The 7,421-nt window shown below is 42.3% G+C and overlaps 1 long non-coding RNA gene across 1 annotated transcript; it reads right to left on the bottom strand.

Annotated features, from left to right (window-relative positions):
• Positions 1–2,296: 2,296 nt before the first annotated feature.
• Positions 2,297–6,881, bottom strand: LOC138851606 (uncharacterized). Its single transcript, XR_011391300.1, has 3 exons — positions 6,675–6,881; positions 5,147–5,219; positions 2,297–2,475 (listed from the first exon to the last, which is right to left on the bottom strand). It is a non-coding gene; the product is annotated as an uncharacterized lncRNA (long non-coding RNA).
• Positions 6,882–7,421: the final 540 nt, after the last annotated feature.

Raw genomic sequence — 7,421 nt, forward strand, 5'->3', positions numbered from 1 at the left:
AAAACCCAGAGGGGTGTGAATATATATGCTTGTACATGTATGTGTAGTGTGACCTAAATGTAAGTAGAAGTAGCAAGATGTACCTGAAATCTTGCATGATTATGAGACAGAAAAGAGAGACCAGCAATCCTACCATCATGTAAAACAATTACAGGCTTCCGTTTTATACTCACTTGGCAGGACGGTAGTTCCTCCCTGGGTGGTTGCTGTCTACCAACCTACTACCACTGGGCGGTAGTGCCTACCTGGGTGGTTGCTGTCTACCAACCTACTACCACAGGACAATAGTACCTCCCTGGGTGGTTGTGGTCTTCCAACCTACTACCACAGGACGGTAGTACCTCCCTGAGTGGTTGCTGTCTACCAACCTACTACCGCAGGACGGTAGTACCTCCCTGGGTGGTTGCTGTCTACCAACCTACTACCACAGGACGGTAGTACCTCCCTGGGTGGTTGTGGTGTACCAACCTACTACCTAGAACTATGTCACTACATACACTTAAGTATTACTGAGAATGTGCTGTTAGGAATCACAGACACCTGATGATTCATTACATATAGCTAACTTTCAGTTGACATTGGTTACCCATAAATGTTGCCAGTTGTGTCAAATTGGTAGTTTGAAGGGACACACCTGGGACACTTCTGCTTTGGCACACCTGTTAAAATGCATTCAAATATACATGCATGCATTAAAACATACATGTACATGGATACATGTACATTATATTTTAATGCATGCATGTACATATATATATATGTACTGTTGGCCGCACGCAACCCGATGTACGAACCACAGCCCGGCTGGTCAGGTACTGACTTTAGGTGCCTGTCCAGTGCCTTCTTGAAAACAGTCAGGGGTCTATTGGTAATCCCCCTAATATAGGCTGGGAGGCAGTTAAACAGTCTTGGGCCTCTCACACTGTACTGTGTTATGTCTTATCGTGCTAGTGACACCCCTACTTTTCACTGGGGTGAATGTTGCATCGTCTGCAGAGTCTTTTGCTTTCATAGGGAGTGATTTTCGTGTGCAAGTTTGGTACTAATCCCTCTAGGATTTTCCAGGTGTATATAATCATGCATCTCTCCCGTCTGCATTCCAGGGAGTACAGGTTCAGGAACTTCAAGCGCTCCCAGTAATTGAGGTGTTTTATCTCCGTTATGTGCGCCGTGAAGGTTCTGTACATTTTCTAGGTCAGCAATTTCACCTGCCTTGAAAGGTGCTGTTAATGTGCAGCAATATTCCAGCCTAGATAGAACAAGCGACCTGAAGAGTGTCATCATGGGCTTGGCATCCGTAGTTTTGAAGGTTCCCATTATCCATCCTGTCATTTTTCTAGCAGATGTGACTGATACAATGTTATTGTCCTTGAAGGTGAGATCCTCCGACATGATCACTCCCAGGTTTTTGACATTAGTTTTTCGTTCTACTGTGTGGTTGGAATTTTTATACTCCGTGGCTGGATGGATTAATATTTATTAACCCACTCAGGGTAACCCGAAATATTGCACATAACTATGGGCTTTCTGCACGCAGAACTAAAAAGTAATCTTGGCAGAATATGTTGATATCACAGTACAGATGACCATGCACACCAACATTTCCACCCATCCTCCCGAGTGCAGGCACTGTACTTCCCACCTCCAGGACTTGAGTCTAGCTAACAGGTTTTCCTGAATCCCTTAATAAATGTTACCTTGCTCACACTCCAGTAGCACGTCGTCATGGTTTAATACCTTTATTATGCACCCCAAGCCCATCCTGTGGGTGATAGTCAAAAGTAGTACATTGGTACGTAATGGGTCCAGGTACTGGACCGCAGGGTTCTGATAGCTAAACAAGTTACAGTGGTAATGAACTTCACATGTCTATCTTTTTACAGTAATAACTAGTCAGTCATAGAAACCAATTTTCCCCACTTATTTGAATTTAAACACTCATACAAGTCTGCTCATTCCCGTAACACTCAAAACACCTATCAGGGACGACCCTCCCCTTTCATTAAACCCCAGAATAACACGTTTTTGGCCATCCTCTTCTGCTCAATCCTCTAACTGCTCAAACCACCTCAACCACCCATCCCATCACTGCCTCCAGCCACCTCCTCGTCTCAATGTTTAAAACCCATCCCTCATACCTGTATTAAAGTCTTGGTACTACTAGAGTATAAAGTACTCATGATTAGGCTCTACACAAGGAAAACAGATGTATGGTGCAAAAGCATAATCACTGAAATTGTCTTATGTGATATCTAGAATTTTTTTTTCTCGTCCCCATTTACCAGTTACCTAAATGTATTTATGGAAACATAATACCGAGAACATGCAGTTACTAACCACAGACACCTGGCCGGATGGATGGGTCATTACAAATAGCTACGTCCAGCAGACACTGGTTACCATACATCTTGCCAGTGCTGTCGCAAACAGGCTGGTAGTTGAGGGGGCAAACCTGAGGACACTGTTGTGGGTTACCTGTCAAGACAAATACATTAATAAAACAAAACCCACAAAGACAAACACTGGTATCAACCTTGGCAGGTTTATAGGTAGCTTCGAGATTTTAATACGAGCCTTTGATGGTAGTATACAAATAACAAGCACACGAGAAACACATGGCGACTGTTCGGTCTGATTTGGACCATTAACTAGTCACTAGTTAATGATCAACGTCTGACCGAAACGTCGTAAGTTTGTCTCTTAAGAGCGGGTTATTTGTGTATTGTTCCAGTCACTGTGGATCATTTAGCACTACTGGAAATAAATACATTATTATTATTATTATTATTAAAATCAAGGGGGAAGCGCTAAACCCGGAGGATTATACAGCGCCTAGGGGAGGATGTGGAAGGCATTCAGGCTTAATTCGGGGAACTGGAGCACAGATCCAATTCCCTAAATCAAGAGCCTCTCACCAACATCAAGGAACCTTCCTTGAGGGGGGAAATAAATACAAGAACATCAAAGGTAAACCTTAAGAACTACTAGCATAAATAAAACATTACACAAATAGCAATCAGCGAAGAGGCGGGGCCAGGAGCTGTGAATCGACCCCTGCAACCACAAATAGGTGAGTACAAATGCCATCACAAAGCATAAAATCAGCCAAAAAATTCCATTGAAGTGTTAATGTCCGACGACTGTCATAGATTCCTACAGGCTGAGGGACTGACTGCCACCGTTCTTCTCGTAAACCGTCGCCTGACTGAAAAGGGTAAAGTTGTTGGCACTTAAAATGTGTTCCACACTCCCCAAGCTACACAGGGGTGCAGAAATACCGGTTAACAGGTGACTAGGGGGGGCGAGACCCCTTAAGGAAGGTTCCTTGAAGCTGGTGAGAGGCTCTATCTAGGGAATTGGTTCGGTGCTCCAGGTCCCTGAACTGAGACTGAATACCTTCCTCCCCCCACCCTCCCTTACAGGGGCTGTATAATCCCTACGGGCTAAGCGCTCCCCTATGATCATATGGGAAAAAACGTGAGCGCTTGACGCTCCATCGAAATGACTTCCTGGAGGGCCAAACACCCCATTTCCTGCCGGGGAGATTGTAACATTGTAGGGCCCACTAGGCTCCCTCTACTTCTCAAGGGCATAGCTATTACATAGGAAGAACAAACTTTGGGGGGGGGATAGTACAAGGCTTGGGAGTTAATTAGGTTCAATCCAAGTAGAAAAGAACAATTCCTTCGTTCAAGAGCCTATCACAGGCATCAAAGGCACCTCCTTAGAGGACATATCTACGTGTATCAAGTACAGGAATGTCACAGAGACGGAAGCCTGGTAAAGAACAAGCGGGTAACAGGAGGATATTACTAGATGGAGTTGGATTTAGTCATGTGGAGACACCGGCTCTTAGGCAAACCCAGTTTGTTGGTACTCCCCCCTTAATTAGTATTACTGCTACTAAATGTAACAGCAGCATTTCGCACTTCAAACAAATAATCGTGGCCCAGATAACGTATGGGAGCCTATCTGTCCGATAGGCTGTTTTGAAAATTAGGAAAATGAACTAACTACTAGGTTAAGCAAAAGATTTATTTTAAACAATTTAACAATTATCTTTCATAACACATGCCCATGATAAAAGATACAGGTTGAAGCGAAAGCAAAGTTGCTCGAGTGGCAAATACTTAGATTATGCCTTTCAAATTAGTTCTTCCTGGGTATATTTAAAATGCTCAGTGGTAGCCATTAAAAGACGTAGATGCATCATTGTTCAGATATACTGTTTAGGTAATACGTTTGACATTTTTTTAAGTGATGTCTGTGTTTGGAGAGCCCCCTGGACAATTGCCCTGGTGTAAATTGGGCCCTACTAAGTCTAGTCTTTATTTATAATGGGGTTTGGAACCTACCTCCGGTGAGGTAAAGAATATTTAGTCATATGTCGACTCCTAACTGGAACCCCAATAGAAATAAGTCACTGACTTTTTTGGGTTATCTTAGGTTTTTACACATACGCTGCTATGTATGATAATCTATGTAACTAGTTGTGTATACCTGAATAAACTTAAGACTTGCCAGGGAGACGTTTGTCCTGTGTAGGGGGGAAAGTGACATCTTCATAGACCAGAGCCAAATTTTATAGAATACCAGTATAAGGGACACTACAAGGGCGTATTTGAAAATTTTTGAAAAAAAAAAAACCGACTGCATACCATAATATTTTCTTTTGTAAACAATGGTAGTTCAATAAAATGAATCAAGATGCAACAATAGGTGTTACCTGGTGATCCTGTATCTTGGGGAACACATTTTAAGTACCCACAACTTTACCCTTTTCATGAAAGACACTTGTGCAACACTTACGTTTATTGTGGAAACGTTTCACCAACCAGTGCTCCTCAGTCCAATACAGAGAAGAATGGTTGAGGATCAGCAGTACAAGGTAGTCAGTCCCTGAGCCTGAAGATGTGACCAGTTATCATTCTAGAGTACAGTATGTGTGTGGATTAGCTTATATATTGTAGACCAACTTCCGCCTGTGGATTTGTCCAAGGTGTCACCGCCTACAACTGCTTCACCTCACCTGTCAACAGTGCTGCACAAGTGTAATTCATCATCCTGTCGGTTCTCTGATTTATCTACATTACCCATTTCAATCATGCTGTTGTTTAAAAACTAAGAACTCAGCATTAGAACTTACGAGCCTGAACGCTGATATACAGCACCTGAAGCACCACCAGTACCAGAAATACTCTTGACACCATCTTCACGACCTGGAATTTAGTTCAACACGTTAAACAAGTAAGCAAACTTTATGTAATTAAGACATGTGCGACGTTTGCACATCTCTGTTGTCGAAAAGTAGACAGGTGGCGAGGGTATTTTGAGAGGCGATCAGTTCCTCAGCTTTGATAGGGATGAGGGGGTCCACTACCTTAACCCGAAGGAATAGCTACCTATCAAAGCTGAGGGACTGATCATCTCAAAATTATTGGACTGAAGAGGCCTGCTTAGACACTATTAAAGACATCTTACTCATCAAGTTGTCCGTATTACACACAAAATTAATCAATATTTAATTATCAAAGGGAAGCAATAAACCCCTAGGGATCATTCAGGGTCTCAGGGATATGGAAGGCAATCAGATCGATCCAAGGGGAGAACAGGTCAAATTCCTTGGATCTAGAGCCTATCACCAAGATCTAGGCACACCTCTCGTACATAAATTAAAGAAATGCTTTTGTAATTTGGACACGTATCGTGCACCCGGAGTTTTAAATACAATCAATTGATAAAGCTTCTGGTGAGCGAAACATTGCACTGATAAAGCCCATCCCTCCCCCCATTCCTTCCCTTCAAAACATCACGATAAATGAAAAAACAGAAAAAGTACATTGAAAAAGGAAACAGGAGAACAGCTGTCTTCTTCCAATGTATTTTTTTCCGTGTTCCCATAAATAAATGTCAAGTTAAATGGGACAGTAAAATTTAAAAATGAAAATTAAAAAAATAAAACGAAAAAATATATATACCACAAAATATATTTACGAATATATACATAAATGTTGATATACATACATTTACATAATATATATCATTACTAACAGCAATGTAATTATTGGTCATTAATTATTTTAAGCCAGTGGAAGGCCTCGGTCAGATGACCAAAAGCTCTAGCTGCTAGTCATCATACAACTAAGACCCGCGTCAGGAAACTTTTTTTCCTGTTTCCTGACAAATAAAACATCATCAGCCAATGTTTGAACTTCTGCATTTAAGTTAAAGTTCGCAGTCATGAGGAAAGCGTTAAAACTGTAGGGGTAACACTGGTGAATTTGAGGTGATCAGATCTGATAGAAGGAAAGGGAAGGGTAGCTCCAGTTCCTTGGATCACAGGAGATCAACAATGTCACTATGGTCACCATAAACAGTCACTAGTCAGCCAAAGTCACTATAGTTATAGAAACAGTCCCAATAGTCACCATAAGTCACTATAATCACCATAACAGTCACTAGTCAGTCACTATAGTCACCATAGGTATACCTGGAGTCACCATAAACAGTTACCACAAGACACTACAGTCACCATAACAGTGAACAACACAGTAGTCAACACAGACATTCAAACATCCCACAAAACTAATCATTAAACACAACCTGTACACGATCATAACCTACATAATGCATCATAAAGACTAAACTTAACCAGAAAGCCAGGAAAGATTTACCTTAAGCAGAGTTACCTATGAGAACGAAGTGTAATACCTTCCCTTGCAGTGTCCAGGAGGTGACTGAGTGCTCAAGATCAGATCAGATCAGATCAGGACTCACAGGTAAGGACCCACGAGGGGCGAGGGGCAAGTGGGGACAGTGCGAAGAATAGACGGTGAGAGGAATGTCTTGAGTCGAAGAGAGAAGAGCCAGGACTAGACCCAACAGCTAAGCCTTAGAAGCAGAGGAAAACAGGAACACAAAAACAATAGAACACTCAGTCGTCCGGCTGGCAAGCTATCTGCATCTTGCATTCTTGATGTTGACTGGCGGCTGGCAGAAGCTGGAGGCGTGGTCAAGGGAGGCTAGCTTCTTGATTGCTAAGGTGTCGTTAAAGTGTGAGTCAGGAGTTACATCATTTCTTCAGTGTTGGAGGCATTCCTTATGTTGTGCAGTTGTTGGGAGGAAACGATGAGTAGTCTTGTAATCTTGGGTCGAAATGCTGGGTCGGCTTGCAACTGGTCAAAGGTCATCTTGAGTGCTGTGAAGGAGCAGTGGGTTCCTTTACGATTTGTAAACTTGACTGTTCTGTCGTGTAATTTCTCGTACAAAGTGTCGACATTCATGGTGGGTTCTTGGTCAGGAGTCGTATAAAAAGTTATATCTTTCCAGTGTAGGTATTGATCTCGGTGTTGGTCTTCTGTATTAATACGTCGAGTGATGACTGGTGAGGTTTTTGTTGGTGGTTGCAGCATTGAAGGTTC

This window comes from Cherax quadricarinatus, unplaced genomic scaffold (assembly GCF_038502225.1).
Source record: "Cherax quadricarinatus isolate ZL_2023a unplaced genomic scaffold, ASM3850222v1 Contig1199, whole genome shotgun sequence".
NCBI lineage: Eukaryota > Metazoa > Arthropoda > Malacostraca > Decapoda > Parastacidae > Cherax > Cherax quadricarinatus.